Below are 15,716 nucleotides of genomic sequence, written 5' to 3'. Positions count from 1 at the left end.
TCTTAAAACCATAATCCTTTTGTACCAGGAGTCCTTTGCCAGAAAACTTTACCACTCAGCGCTGTAGGAGAGCTGCCAGCTCCAGATTTGCTCTTGAGCAGATCCACCTCTGGGTCAACCACATCCCCTCTTGCTCTCACCCCAGCAGAATCTCACACAGTCTATAAAGATGTTTTCTTTTATTGGCAGGTGAAGTCTGGAGCAGGACCCTGAAGCTCTCTGTCCTCCATGCTGCTCACTAGAAAAGGGGCTCTGAACTGTAAGTAACTTTGATTGGCATTTTCCATGCTGACTCAATAAGGTTATGGGTTCAAGACCAGCCCTGGACCCGATCTTTAACAGCCACGCATTGTGCAAGAGAAACACTCAACAATGAGCTAGTCAGAATGTAAAATACAGTGGAGTTCTAATTAGATTATGTCTGAATGTGACAAAGAAGCCCTGTAATATGACATGCTATTTAATTAGACTGTATTGATTGGGCATTAAGGTGGACTTGATGTGTTACATGTGTCATGAGAGCTGGGGAAGGAAGCTCTTGAGTTTTTTGTAAGGCCAAGCCAGACCTCAGCCACTACTGCCTGTGGGTTGAGTTTGCAGGGTCAGCAAAAGGAGGAAGAGGTAACATCAGTCTCCAAACTGGACCAAGTTCATAACCCAGACTTGCTTTTGTATCTGGTTATTTCTGGGGAGGTGTGAAGGAGGATAAAGGAAATAATACTGAGCATTTCCCTTTCATCTTCCAATAAGAGCTCCACCGCAGACAGGCTTATGGGTCCCCCCACTTGGCAAGAATTTGCTCACCTGTAGGGCCTGGCCACTTTCCAGCCTTCTTAGTGGAGTCCTTTTTGGTAACCCAGCTAGAAGTGATTTTTCCTCTTCTGACATTCTGCAGCATTCACCATTGCTCACTCCTCTGGACAGCACTTTACTGTGTTCTCTCCAGCGAGACTGTGAGGTCCAAGAGGGTGAAGTCTGGGATCCCACTTTGTGTGCACACTGCACCCTCAACCTGGTTGCCACTTGGTGACCATCAGTTGTGTGGCTGGGTTGTCCAGGGCAGGCATGGCTCTTCCACCCTGCTTCCAGGACTACCTGCGACTAAGCTGCTGCTGCTGCTGCTGTGACTTTGATAGTACATTGGCTTCCAACCAGTCCATGGAATTATAAATGATTAACCGTTATCAGCGCACATCTTCACCTCTGTGTAAAAATAGATTGACTGTAATGAGTATTTGAATAAATCATAAGAATGGCCGCCCTGTGATCGGCTAACATCCTGCCGATGACTGCCTGGTGAGTGAGCAGGGCGCCGGCCTCCCGCCTAATGGCCTGCAATTCAGTGCTGGTCGCCTCTGTGATTGACGGGCCTGGGCTCCCAAGGCACCTCCTCTGCAGCCCAGGCTCTGGAGTGGTCGGCTCCCCAGGCTGAGGGGGTAGGGAAGGGTGCCTCCCTCCATCCTGTTCCAGGAAAGCCTGCCTAGAGATGGAGCTGGAGGTGGGTGGGGGAGCCAGAGTAGGAGCTAATGACCTTTGTGAGAATCGATGTCTCCTCGCACCGGAGGTTAGAGGGACCTCATAAGTCAAGTCAAGTATGAGGAGCAAGCTGAGCGTGAACCTTTATGGGAGCTGAGAGTGGGGGGAGGGGGATCTGTCTGCACCTTCCCCCCCTGTCTTGGAGGGCAGCTGAGTACCTCAGCACTGGGTCACCCGCACCCAGAGAAAGCTCCTTCACAGGGACACTCTTGGACCTGCAGTTGAGGAACCAGGAAGAGCAGGTTTCTTCAGAGCTCTGAAATGGGGAGGATTCAAATGATTTTTCAGGCAGTGACTTGCCAAAGCCACATGGGTGTTGAGGATGCTGCCTTTTGGAGGGGGAGTAAGAAGGGGAGAGGAGGCGGGCACAGAGCTATGGGCACCAGGTGAGGAGGGACGTGTTTCAAAGTAGATTTAGAGAAGACCAGTGAGGGCTGTGTTTGATTGGGAAACAGCAAACATTCCAATTTAATTCTAGTGCTGTCACAGTTACTAGGCTGCGTAACAAACCATCCCCAAATACACAGTAGCTGCAAGACGTTTATTCCGTGAGCAGGGAATGTTAGACGGGGACTGGTCACCACCAGCTCATTTCTGTTGCACCAGGCCTCAGATTTCAGCTGGGGGAACTCAAAAGCTGGGTGCTGGAAGCATCCAAACACTCATTCACTCATCATTATTCTGAGCTTTGATGCCAGCCATTGGCTAAGGCCTTAGCTAGCCAGACCCATGTGACCTTTCCCTATGGCCTGGGCTTCCTGACATAATGGTTGCCTGATTCCCAAGAGAAGCCTCCTGAGAAAGAGCAGAAGCCAGGCGGAAACTCTTTTGCCTTTTATGACCTACGCCCTGAAGTCAAGCAGCACCACCCACACTGCATCCTCTCAAATCCTCTGATGGGGAAAGGTGCAAGGGTCATCTAGGTTTAAGAGAAGGAACAGGGCTGGGGTGGGGGCTCATGGTTGAGAGCTTGCATAGAGCACGTGAGGCACTGGGTTTGATCCTCAGCACCACATAACAAATAAATAAAATAAAGTTATTATGTCTATCTACAACTAAAAATATATATAAAAAAGAGAAGGTATATAAACCCTCTACCATCACTACCACCTCTCAAAGGAGCATTATTGGTTCCAGGACCTCCTGTTGATACCAAAATCTGTGGATGCTCAAGTCCTTTTATAAAATGGTGTGTGTAGTATTTGTGTATAACCCATGCACATCTTCCTGAATAACTTTAAATCATCTCTAGATTACTTCTAAAACCTAATGCAATGTAAATGCTATGTAAATAGTTGTTAGGCTGTATTGTATAGGGCACAGCGACAAGGAATAAAACTGTATATGTTCAGTACAGAGGCAATTTCCCCCCAAATATTTTCAATTCATGGTTGGTTGAATCCCTGGATATGGAATCCATGGATACTGAGGACCAATTACGTGTTGTAGCCATCTTTGGATACTAGTCTACTACAACTCGTATTTGTCAAATATCTGCTAGCAGTCTGGTACAACTTGCCTCATCTATTTCCCAGTAAAAGTGAAAAGGACTTCCTGGGAAGTGATGTGCTCCCTCTTGCACGATGATGGGTAAGCTGGGCATGATGGCAAATGCCTATAATTTTAGCTACTCAGGTGGCTGATATAGTTTGAGGCATAGGCAATTTAGGAAGACCATGTCTCAAAATAAAAAACAAAATAGATTGGGGAATATAGCCTAGCATGCACAATCCCCAGCACTACAAAAGGAGGTGGGGATTGCTTTAGATAAATCAAACTGCCCCTTGACTCTGCACATCTGAGTTTAAAGGACCTCTCAAAGTCAAGCTAGGCTTTCAGGGTTGGGGATGTGCTGAGGTTAGGAGGCCCTTCAATGGGTGGAAACCTCTATCTGCCAGTTCATCACAGCAAGAGCAAATCTGGTTTGCAACCCACAGCTTGAAGAGTCAGATCTGGAGGGGTCTTAGACCTGTGATCTCGGACTCCACAAACCTTGACACTTGGTTTGCATCCACACTCCCCCCATCTCTATTGCCATGGCTTTCCAAGCTGGTGTGGGTTTCAACCACAGATCAGGGTTTAAAAGGCTATAAGGGGCTCTCTGGACAAGGGAAATTCTTTGGTTTCCCTTGCTTCCTGGCCCCTCAAGCCTTCTGTTATTCTTTCTTTCCCTCTACCACACCCTCTGATCTGAAGAAACTGCGTCCTTAAGGAACCAAGCTCCCTTTTTTTGTTCATGCTTATTTGTTCATGCTTCTGAAGCAGAGACAGCTATATTTTGGAGGAGAATCTGAGTGCTGTGGCTGCCTTGTTTTGACTTAAGGAGATATAAACAAAACCAAAGAGGTCAACGAGTGGAAACAGAACCAGTCCACCTTCCCAGAAGGCTGAGATCTGAGAATGGCTAATGCCAGAGGGAAGGGGCAGGAGAGAGAGGGGTAAGGGGACTTGGATTAGACGAAAAGTCACTGGGGTTTGGAAGGAGAATTTTGGTTCTTCTACATCAGGTCAATGTTAACATTAGGAGGCAGCACTTCTAGGCACTTACTACACTTGCTAAGCTCTTGGGCTATGATTTTTGTGGATTCCTGTTATTATCTCTGTATTGCACAAATGAAGAGAAGTCTCAGAGAACAAGAGAAGTACCCTAGGAAACAACAGTGAGTTTGTAACAGAGTTGAAATCCAACTTAGAACTCTGTTCTCAAGGCTTGAAGCCCTCATTATTTTTTCAGTGCACACTGTATGCATTGATTGAAATGTCATACTGAATTTCATTAATATGTATAATTAATATGCTAATAAAAAATAAAATAACTAAATTCTAAAAGCAGATTTTTAAATAAGGAGCTTCAGTTTACTCTTCTGTAAAATGGGGATGTCTGCTGGGTGTGGTGGTGCATGCTTGTGATCCCTGCAGTTCAGGAGGCTGAGGCAGGAAGATCGCAAATTCAAAGCCAGCCTCAGCAACTTAGCAAAGCCCTAAACAACTTAGTAAGACCCTGTCTTATAATGGGGATATGGCTCAGGGGTTAAGGACCCTGAGTTCAATCCCCAATGCAAAAAAAAAAAAAAGAAGAAAAAGAAAAAAGAAAAAGGTATGTCTGATGGTATCATCCTCAATGGCTAAGATTCTGGGAACTTGCTTAGAAACTTCTAAAGTAGGCCTTCTTTATGGAAATGAAATTATGGAATCATTTCCTGTTCTTTCCCGTTTCATGAAACTTAGGTCAGGAAACTAATGTTTAATTTGGGCAGGTGAAGGAAACAGATAAAAACATGAAGGTCATTTCAATTTTCAAGACTCCAGCTTTGGGGGGAAATGTTGGGTATGATGTCCAAAGCTTGGGTTTGAATCCCAGTCTCATGACTTAATACCTTTGTGATTTTGAGCATGTTGCTTTGGTCTCCAGATTCCTCATCTCTAGAAAAGAGATGAGATTGTATACATATCTTAGGACTGCTGTGGGGACTCAATGAAATCCAGCATGTGAGTCATTCTTGGCACATAGTAGGTACTTAATAATGGTTCAATCATTCACCCAGGAAATAAATAAACAATGGAATTAGAAAGAAAGATTATTTCTTTTAATTGCTTCTGACAGAAATGGTCAAGAATGTTGCCTTTCACTGTCCTCTCCATAAAAGTTCACTCATAAACTATTGATATTTTAATAATACGCATTAGCATCTTGCCCTTTGACAAATGAATATTGAATGAGCAATAAAGAGGCAAAAGAATAGCCAGGTGCACTGGTTTGGAGGAGTTGGAGTCTTAGGTAGTTGTCCAAGGAAATACCAACTTTTCCAGAGGTCTTGAGACTCACCCCTCTCCCTAGTGGATCCTAGAAACATCTCTTAAAAGGAACTCAGAATTCAGTCAGCCTGGCCTAGTCTAAGCAGGATTTTTCCTTTTTTCCTTTAGCTTGGCTGAAAGGTACTTGGAAGAGGAGAAAACAGGTCATTAAGGAGTAGAGGTTTAAACCCCCCATGTGCAATACATTGGACCTCCCATCATTTTTGTTGAAAGGTGCCCGTTTTGCCTTTACATCCTCTCCCCCACTCTAAAAATTAAAAGTCTACAAACAGTTGGACAATGTGCCCACAGAAATGAGGCAAAACCCTAGAAAAAACAGACCAGTTACACCCTCTCTTTCGCCTTGCACCACTAGTTCTTATTGGGAGGCTGTGCTTTGGGGGAATATGCTCAGGTTTCTAAGATAGAATTCCCTGCCTATTCTAGCATCTGCCTCCAGCCCTTCCGCCACAGCCTCCAGTGTCTCATAGCCTCTGTCTGGGCTGGGAGTCCTTGAGTGTACAGAGAGCGGTGACAGGGGCTCTTCGTGGGTCCAGCTTAATTGGTGTGATTTAATGGTGTTTCTGGCGGATTCAGATTTATACGGCTTTCTGAGCTGCAAATCTGCTTTCTAAATGTAGAATTTTTTGTGGAGTGGTAAAAAATAATGGCTGTTCTGTGATTCCTGCCTCCCGAGCTAGGAGATTGCAATTTACATTATGCAAATAGACATTATGCAATCAAGGCACTTTAGCGGGAATCTGGCAGCGAAGAGGCCGCTGATGAGATGCCGAGGTCTGCAGCCTTAACTGGAGGGGCCCCGGAAGAGTGGAGATGAAGTGGGGAGGAGGTGGGCCAGGCAGGGGAGGAGGCCAAGAGTCTGTTCCCCTGGCCCAAGGAGGCAGAGTGGAGCCTGCCTGGAGATGAACGCATCCTGGGAGCTGCCAAAGCGACTCTCTCAATTAATGGCTTTGTTTAATCATACCCCCTGTCCAGAAGAGTATTGTCTTACGGATAATTTCGTTTGCCTAACGAGATTTTGCTAATTAAATCTCCTTTCAGTTGGTGTGACTATGCCTGCAGGAGAGGGGGCTATTTGGAACCTTCTCCATAAACCTTTCTGGAGAGGGGCTTGGAAGAAGGGTGGGGGGAGGGGAGAGAAGAGACAGAAAAGGAGGAGAAGCTGTCCTGCTGTGAACCACTTTGAGCAGGGTTTGGAAAAGGCAGGGTGCTAGCCACCCAACCTACTCACTTTTCCCCTATCCCTGGAAACGCAGAGGGTTGGTCACAAATCTTTGTCCAGTGAAAGGGATTTCCCTCTTTTCTCTTCCTCCTTGGCTCCTGGAGCTTCCATCAATTTTCTAAGTGCTTTCAAATCCTCAGAGAGAGCTATGAGGCTTGGAAGGAGATTGCAAAGGGTTTCCAAGCACTATTTCCAGCAGCCCTGGCTGTGGGGGGTTAGTGGTACTGGTGGGACCCTTACCCTTGCCTTCAAAGTTAGCCAGCCAGTCTGGCTCTTCAGAGAGGAAAAATTGCTCTGAAATTGGTCATTTCTCCAGGGGTAATTAATTGCACAAATCCAAGAGGAAACTCAGATTTATTTGTTATCAGATCTAGCCAAAGAGCCCCCTACATGCAGAGGAGCCCAGCTCCGTGCCTGCAACAGCTGGAGCTAAATTAACACTGTGTAAGTAGTAGTCTCCCCTTATCCACTACTTTGTTTTTTGTGATTTCAGTTACTCATAGTCAAAAACGCTAAATGGAAAATTCTAGAAATAAACAATTCCTAAGTTTCAAATAACTTACTATAGTATATGGAAATATACTGTAATTAAAGTTATAATTGTTCTATTTTATTATTAGTTATTATTAGATTATTATAATCTCTTACTGTGCCTAATTTATAAATTAAACTTTATACTAGGCATGTATGTATAGGAAAAAACATTTTATATATTGTGTTTGGTACTGTTTGAGGCTTTAGGCATCCACTTGGAATCTATTACCTGCAGATAAGGAAGGACTACTTTATGTGACTGTGCCACTTCCATGCTGGAATATCCCGTGACTCTGTACTATTGACAGGCTGAAAGTCAATTGCCTTGGCCCACCTGACCATGGGCTGCAAGTTCAACCCTGATCTTTTTTTCCAGTGTCTCTACCGTTCTTCCACTGCTTGCTGTGCCTTCCTCCCTGTCCACTCGGACACAGAAGCACACTCCTGCACCTGAGACCCAAGCAGGCTGGATTATGCAATTTCCCCTGTGAACTCCGTATACTTTGTGTCTGTGTGTGTCTGGTACTGGGGATTAAATTAAGGTTGATCTACCTCTGAGCTACATCCCCAGCCTTCTGTATACTTTTATGCCTTTGCATGTGCTTCTTCTCTACCTAGAATATCCTTGGTCTGGGTAGACCCTGCTCCTCCTGTCATATCCCCTCTGTGGCTGTCTCCTTTGGGTCTTCCTGCCTTTCCCACCCTGTACTGCTGTCTGTACTTCTTTCTGCTGTAGGCCATCACAGGACTTCTTACAGATATCCAAGTTAAGGACTGAATCTCATTCTTTTCTTAATCCCACTATCCAGAATCATGGCTGGCTGTATCAGGTACTGTAGGTACATGCAAGGGTTAAGTGAAAGGATGGATGGATGAGCCCAGGAGAAAAGAGTATAGTAATGGAGAGATGCTCTCTAATGAGGTTCCCAGCTTGGGATGGATAATGGTGGAGGTTCAGGAACTGAATCCTATTGAGGTCATGCAGGGTCACCTGCCTTTCCATCACCTTTACTTCCCAGTTGGAAAGATGTTTTGTCCTTCCCCTTCTGTATGCTGGCCTTGCTATGCCAGTATCTCATTTCACACATGTTCACATGGACCCTATGAGGTGAAGTGGGTATTATTTTAGCAGAAGAAACTGAGAGTCATCAGTCCTCATCAGAGGGTGAAGCATTGTTGGCCTGTGACTATGGAAACTTGCCCATGGGGGCCTTGAGGATCTACCCAGGTGAAAGCTCCTGTTTCCCCTTCCCCATCTACCCACCCGCCCCTTTACTCGTCCATTCTGGCTGGATCACCAGCCACCCTGGAAGGTGGACTCCTTTATTCACCATGACTTCAGGACCCACCCATGAGCTGGGCTGCCTATGTGTGCCTGTGGGTGGGTTGCTGGGGCCAGAGGGAAGCATAGGACTCTGGGGTGGCCTCCAGCTGCTCCTTCTGGGTTATTCAGACAGTTGATGGCAGCGAGATGTCAGGAATGGAGGAGAGTCTGAGTTGTACGCTGGGAAGGGGGCAGCCCAGGAGAAATGGCTCAGATCTTCATGTGGGGGAGGCGTTTTTGTTTGTTTGTTTGTTTGGTTTTTTAAATTCTGTGGCTTTGTGTCTTTCACGAGTTTTAGTGCTCCACTTATCATCTTTTGGTCCAGGGTTGTCTGTCTCTGGCTGCTCTGCATCTGGGCTTAGGATCATCCCAATATCCCAAACATGCTTTGCTCTAAGTCTGTGTTTCTAGGTATACCACAGGTGCTCATACTCATGAAATGCACCACCAAAAGGCTGAACGATGTGTACTTTGGTGTCAGACAGGCTGGGTTCAAGCCCTGGTTCTGTTGTGTACTCAGCAGAGATGTTGGGATTTAATTTCCTCATCTTGAAAGCAAGAATAATCATACTCCCTGTTTCATCTTTCTGGAAGGGTTGTGATAGAGGATTATAAGAGATATGTGAAAGTGTTTTATAAACTATAAAGCACTGCACAAGTATAAGAGGTTATTATTATAATGGTTATTACACTTGAAGTGATCATTGTGTTTGAAAATTAGGGATTCTGTTTTCAGGAATATAAAATCATCCAGGCCTGATTTGAACTCTGAGACTTAGAGAGCAATCATTATAGGAGCTGATTCTAGATTTGCCTGACTATGGAAACTTGCAGGGACGGGAGCCTCGGCCCAGAGAGCCCAGCCCTCTCCTCTTCCCTGCTTGACTGTCACAGGGGTGGGAGAAGTGGCTCATCTTCATTTATGCCACCTGTCCCTCTCTTGGGTGGGCATGGGACCATGTGAGTAGTCTCTCCTGAGTCTCATTCATTGCTTGGGCTTCCAAGCAGCATTATCTTTGCATATGCTGTTCCCTCTGCCAGGAGTACCTTTCCCCCTTTCTCTACTGGTCTTTTGACCTCTCATGCCAAGCTGCTGCCCTGTCTCCAGGCTCCCAGGTTGCCAAGTCTACCTTCCTCCAGGAATTGATCACAGCTAAATGCCTGTGACTATTAATTCCTGCCTCCCTCACCACAGTGTGTACTGCCAGGGCAGGTACTAGGGACTTTGGTCCCATACAGGTGGGTGACTGGCCTCAGCTAGCCAAGCAGAGGCCTCTAGGTTGTACCTCTGTCCTGTGGCTGGGGAGCAGCTGCGAGTCGCTGACCCTTATAGGAGAGCAGCTGCCCACCTGAGGAGGCAGATGCTGCCTACCTCATCCCTGGCCCTCCAGATTCTACCTCTAGGCGGGGTGGGCCCCAGCTGGTAGAGGATCTGCTGGAAGCCCTCCCAGAGGCCTACCTTCCTTGCCTTCCCCTTTGGTTTCGGGCATCATGTCTCCTGCCTACTCTCAGCCTCCCCTCTCCCCTCCCACTCCGAGCCCCAGGCAGCCTCAGCAAAGTGCCAGGGGGCTGGGAGGCTTTTCATTACCGAATGCACTGAACCTATTTGTGAGTGTTTTGCAAAGTGTTTAATCCAAGGTGTTCCCTCAATTAAATTAGTGCAAACATCTGTGTCCCACATCCACCTCCATTTGCATTCTGTGCCATTTATTACAGTGGGAAATTGGAAGGCACCTTAGGAATACTTAGGACCGAATTAGGCTAGGTTGGAGTGGGTGTCTGGGGGAGGGTGGGGTGCCTGTGGGGTTGGCCCACAAGGCAATTCTACCTCTAGACTGAGACTCACAAGGAGCCACTTTCTGGTGTAGGAGACCATGAGGATAAGTGGGGGACAGTGTCTGGGCTCAGGACCACCTGGTCTTACGGGAGAGGTTGGGTAAGGTTTTTCATCAATGCCCCTGATTCCCACCTGGGGCCAAGTGCCTGCAGAGGCAGGAGGAATTCACTGTCATTGTTTTATAACTTTAAACCCAATTTAAAAAGCCAAAAGTGTATCACACTCAAATGACCCACCTGAATCTCTCCCTGGGGGAGCCCTTGCCTGCTGGAAGGTGGGATCTTTCCATCAAGAAACTGTTCAGCCTTGGTGACTGGCTGAGCAGGGGTGGCAGCTTTTCATCCTTATGTAGTTTATGTGACTGTCAAGTACTTTAGGAGTCCTACTGTTGTACTAACTTTGGAGGGATGGATTAAAAATAGTTTGTGTGTGTGACATACATTGTGAGCGGAATATCTGCTGTAACCCACCAGCCCTCTGAAACAGGACAGGATTAATCAAGGAGCTGGGGCTCAGAAAAGCAAAGCCATGTGTTTATGGGTCCACAGCTAGAAAGTGGAGCCCGTGGTATTTGGACCCAGGTATGCATGACTCCAAAGACTTGTGCTTTCTATTGCCCTGGGGATGCCTCTCTCTCTCCAATGACACATTTGGGATTGGCTTTGAATCAGGACCCTTGCTGCCTCACCAGAAACCCTGACCTCCATCCCTAGCTGGATTGTGTAGAGCCTGCCTTCTCTTAGTATGGCTTAGCCTAGGATCCCGGCAGCTGTGATGGCCAGGCTCAGCCTGAAGCCAATGCAGCAGAGGGGAGAAAACAAAAACAAAAACAAAACTCTGGCTTTTGAGGACTGGGGCAGGGAAAAAAAAAGGAAAAGAAGTTTGGGAAATGAAGAAGAGTCTCATGGGTTGCTGACGGTACTTTGGAGGTCACTGAATTTCTCAGTACCCAATAGGGAAACTGCAATTTGGAAGGGGTGGTGACTTAGAGTGCCCATCAGTGGAGGCCAAACTAGAGCCTGGGTCTCCTAGCTCCTGGAAGGGGCACAATATCGGAGCCTGGATGGTCTCAGAGGGTTACTAGAATGGCTGTTGGTTTTCGAGGCTGGATCAGGGAACTGGGGTGGGAAGGGGAATGTCAGGTTGCTATGGACTCACTGACTAAGGATCCTTCTGATCTGCCCTTAACACAGAACCTTCAAGGTCCTAGAGGGCAGCTTCCATCTCCAGGCTTGACTCCTGAAGCCCCCATACTCTGGGGGCAAGGTCCCCATCAGTCCCTGGGATTTCATCTACAGATATCTAGAAGGGTTCACAGGACCCAGGTTGGGCACTTCCTGTTGGCACATGTGCCACCTTCCCCAGTTTTCCTGCATCTGGAGGAAGAGTCAGAGGAAGAACAATGAATTCAAAATCAAATCCCCTCTCTCTGACTTCCCCCTTTCAACAGATATGACCCTGTCTTAGCCTTAGTATTCCCATCTGTTAAAGAGTGATAATAATCTCATCTCAGAATTATTGAGAAGTTAAAAGAAATGATCGGCATGCTTGGGTTAGGGATGCAGGACATCCGTATGAATTCTCCTGATTTTTTTTTTTTCATGCTTCTGTCCCCCTTCCCCTCTTAGAATGTGGCTTTGATCCAGGGTACTGGGGGTGAGGGTGGGCCATCCGTATTTCAGATCTCCCTTCTTTTTTTCCTCTCCTCTCCTTCTCTCTCTCATTAAAAGACTTTAAAAATGCATCTCAGCATGTGGCACTGCCAAGGGCTTTCTAGGAAGGAACTGCTTATCCCAGGCTTTACTTCTACAATCGAAATGCATTTATTAAGCACTGACTGTATGTAGTACCCACTGCTTGGCCCAATGGGGTCAGCCGGAGAGTCACCACCCACCTGCTCTGCCCTGCCCCAGGGCCTCTTCTCTCCTCTGGGGACCATGATACTTCCTGCTTTCTTTGGAATTTCCAGATCCCAGGACCATCTGCCTTACCTAACAGGATTTTAGGCTTCTGCACCCTTTTGTGCCTCTCCACTTATACCCATGAGAATCTCTCTACCTAGAATGCTTTCCCTACCCCATTTAGCTGGTTAGAACTCAGTGTCCAGGTGATGAGAAGGTCTGGGCCACGGTTTACCTTCCTTGAGTGTCCAGTGCACACTGGGTATCCTGTGTGTTTGTCTTTACTAGTGATGCTTTAGCTGCAGGAAGGGGTTCTAGAGGCAAAAGCACAAAATGCTTAGAGTCTGCAAGGATCTGGCGTCATCTCTTCTGTCCCTCCTGCAGAGAAGGCGCATCACGCTCCGTCCCTCCCCAGCAGTGGAGAGCTTGCTCAGTTATTAGAATGCCTTCCTCTCTCATTAGCCTTTGGCACTCAATAAATGCTTGCTTTGTTGAATGACTTCAGCAGCCTCCTTCACCACTGGCATGTTTGGCTGTCAGAAGAGCAGCCTTGGTCTCTAGTTTCCTAGGTACTCATTTTAAGAGCCCTTCCCTGCCTCTTTTGTCTGCTATTCTATTAAGTAAGTGCTCGCTCTCTCCTGCCCAGCCTCAGCATATGGGACCTTCAGAGGGAGGCAGGACAGGCACAGGAGAGTGACTCTTAATGTATTGCTCCCTGTATCTTTGCCAAGGACATTTCCTTTTCCTGAAGTCTTTCTGCATGGCCAAATCTTGCCCGTCCTCACTACCTCCCATGACAGCTCCTCTGTAAAGTCCTCCTAGATCCTTTGGGAGCAAGCAGTTTCTCCCTCCCACAGCTCCTGGCTTGAAACTCCTGGCTCTAACTACTGTCACCTGTATCCCAGGCTTCGTCCTTCCCACTGAATTGGGTTGGTTCAGGGTCCATGGCTGGTACTTCCGTTGCCCTCGCTCCACCTTGTGTGGCACCTGGCACATTCTGATGGATGATACACATATGCTGAATTAACAGGAGGGCTACTCCCAGTTTATTTGAGAGGGAGGCATTTGGCTTTCTCTCCCATCTTCAGCTTTGAGTTTTCTATCCCCAGATTCTAGGACCTAGAGGCACATTTGTCACCAGTTGCTGGAAACTGGATGCTGTGGCCAGCAGAAGAAAAACAGGTGTTAAATTCACTTGAATTAGTAATTCCAGCAGACTGGAATTACTTCTTCATGCAGGCCTGTCAGGTCCCAGGATACTAGTACTGTGCATGCAAAGTCTCCAAAACCCAGTAAGCAAAAAGGGCCATTGGAATAAGAAAATAATTCAACATTATTTATTTGTGTTTTAAAAAAATCTCATTGTGTCCAGACTTCTATTTTTGAATGTGTTCTGTAAGACACATCATATTTAGCATATCTAATAATATGTGTATATGTGCATCCATGTCCATTTACATATATGTATATTTGTGTTTATCTTGAGGGTGTTTTAAAATTTGTTACTGATAGAGTTGTAAAAACTGCTGAGAACCATGGACTTAGGTCACTGGGCTACCCTGTAAGTGGTGGGACTAGTATATATTTGCTAGTGTTGCTGAAAAGTGCCTCCGCGAGTGGCCTCACCTGGTGTCTAAAGCTTCACAACCTGAATCTTATTAGATAGAAAATTCCGGGCTGGGGATGTGGCTCAAGCGGTAGCGCGCTCGCCTAGCATGCGTGTGGCCCGGGTTCGATCCTCAGCACCACATAACAACAAAGATGTTGTGTCCGCCAAATACTAAAAAATAAATATTAAAGAATTCTCTCACTCTCTCCCACTCTTTCTTTAAAAAAAAAAAAAGAAAATTCCTTAAGAAAAGAAACTTTGGGATCTACTCCCCTGTGAATCTTTGGTGCCTGGCATTATAGCAGGCACTCACAGATAAGTGTGGTTGGAATGATACCAATTTGAATTAAGACTAGCAGAGAATCTTCTAAAATTTTAAAATTTGATTTTGGTTGACTCCTCCATTGGTTACTTCCAAACACTATACTTGATGAGTTTACTAGAGAACCATCATGTAGCAAATGAACAAGTTTGTGCCTGCTATGTACCAGGTTCTAGCGAGGTTCTAGGGTGACAAATTCAAGGTTATTTACGTTCTTTTTTTTCCCTCAAAAAACAAACAAGAAATTTTCCTAATGCAAATTTTTAAACAGATTTAAAAAAAAAAAAGCAAAACCAAAACCAAAACAAACAGCATATCATGAACTGCATGTGTGCACTACCTAGCTTCAGCAACTCTCAGCATTCCCCTACTCAATGGGGTCATTTGGAAATGAATCCCAGGTCTCATATCATTTCCTCTGCAAATGCTGCAGCACTCACAGCTTTTTAGGAAGACACAGGCCTCTCAGCAAATGCAGTTATGTTGTAGGGACTATGCTAGATCCCACTGGGCCTGGCCAGGACCCAGAGCAAGCCAGGAGGGTCAGCACTCTCTGGAGAAAGAAGAGATGGATCAGGAATGACTTTTATCAATGGTGCTTAGGCTGGGTTTCTGAGCTTAATTTCTAGGCTCCTGTGTTGAAATTTCAGAACCAAAGCGGGAACCCATCAGATAAGGAGTGAACATGAGAGGAAGACAGACTGACAGAATAAGCCGGGTATATGCCAAGATGAGAAAACTGAGGCCCAGAAAGCAGGGGCCTCTTGCCCACGGTTGCACCTCCAAGGCTTGGCAGTGGCAAACCAGGCTTGGACCTAGGCTCCTCCCTCTCCCTCCTCCGGCATATGGGAGACCCCCAGCTGTGCTAGGCTGGGCCTGCCTTTTTCATACATCCAGATTTCCGTGGCCAGGAATAGCAACCCTGGGCCCCTAATAGGCTCTGGGCTGTGGGCACCCCCTTCACCTTCCAGCAGCTTCCAGGAGGGGGCCGGCAGCCTGCAGCCCCCCAAATCATGGTTGGTGGCATGTGACTTCTTCTTTCTTCCTGTATGAGTTGAGCACTTGCCACCCTGCTGTCTGTTTTTCCTTGCTAAGGTTCAGTTCTAATTATGTTGATTTTCTTCATCCCACCCCCTCCTGGAAGCTTATTAGGTTGAATATTTTTATTTATTATCATTTCGCCCAACTCCTGCCAGCATTTCCAATTACTCTCCCCGCTTCCTTGTAATTGTCTTTCTGTAATGGCTCTGAAACAATTGCGCTAAATGAGGTGTCTCCTGCAAGATGAGAGTCTCACTTCATTAAAGGCTAATGTATTCTCAGCTCCAGCTCTGTGGGGCTAGCTTGGAAGGAAGACATTTAAACAGCTTCTTTTATTTTATAGGGAGCAACTTTTCAGCGACGAAGATGTCTGTGGGGTATATGTGTATGTGTGTGTGATGCCTGGATTTTAATTTAAAGAAAAGTTTATGAAATAGTAGAAGTCCCCTTATTGACAAGACTCTGTTCTCAGGTAGTTGGGATTTATGCAGATGAGGTGCAAGGGAGCTGGATGGAAAGGGGCAGCTCTCAATGCACATGCCTGCCCCCTGCCTTTTTAACAGTCCCCCCACAC

At 46.4% G+C, this 15,716-nt stretch overlaps 1 protein-coding gene across 8 annotated transcripts in view; it reads left to right on the top strand.

Annotated features, from left to right (window-relative positions):
• PKNOX2 (PBX/knotted 1 homeobox 2) overlaps positions 1-15,716 on the top strand; it is a 267,831-nt gene that overhangs the window by 72,607 nt on the left and 179,508 nt on the right. For all 8 annotated transcript variants that reach the window (XM_081261555.1, XM_081261559.1, XM_081261558.1 and 5 more), the window contains one exon: positions 190-259. The gene's annotated coding sequence lies outside the window, so the exon portion shown is untranslated. The remainder of the gene's footprint in view (positions 1-189; positions 260-15,716) is intronic.

This window comes from Spermophilus citellus, assembly GCF_964194105.1.
Source record: "Spermophilus citellus genome assembly, chromosome: 2".
NCBI classification, from domain to species: Eukaryota; Metazoa; Chordata; class Mammalia; order Rodentia; family Sciuridae; genus Spermophilus; species Spermophilus citellus.
The sequence above is the reverse complement of the archived record's forward strand: the minus strand, read 5'-3'. Positions and strand labels throughout refer to the sequence as shown.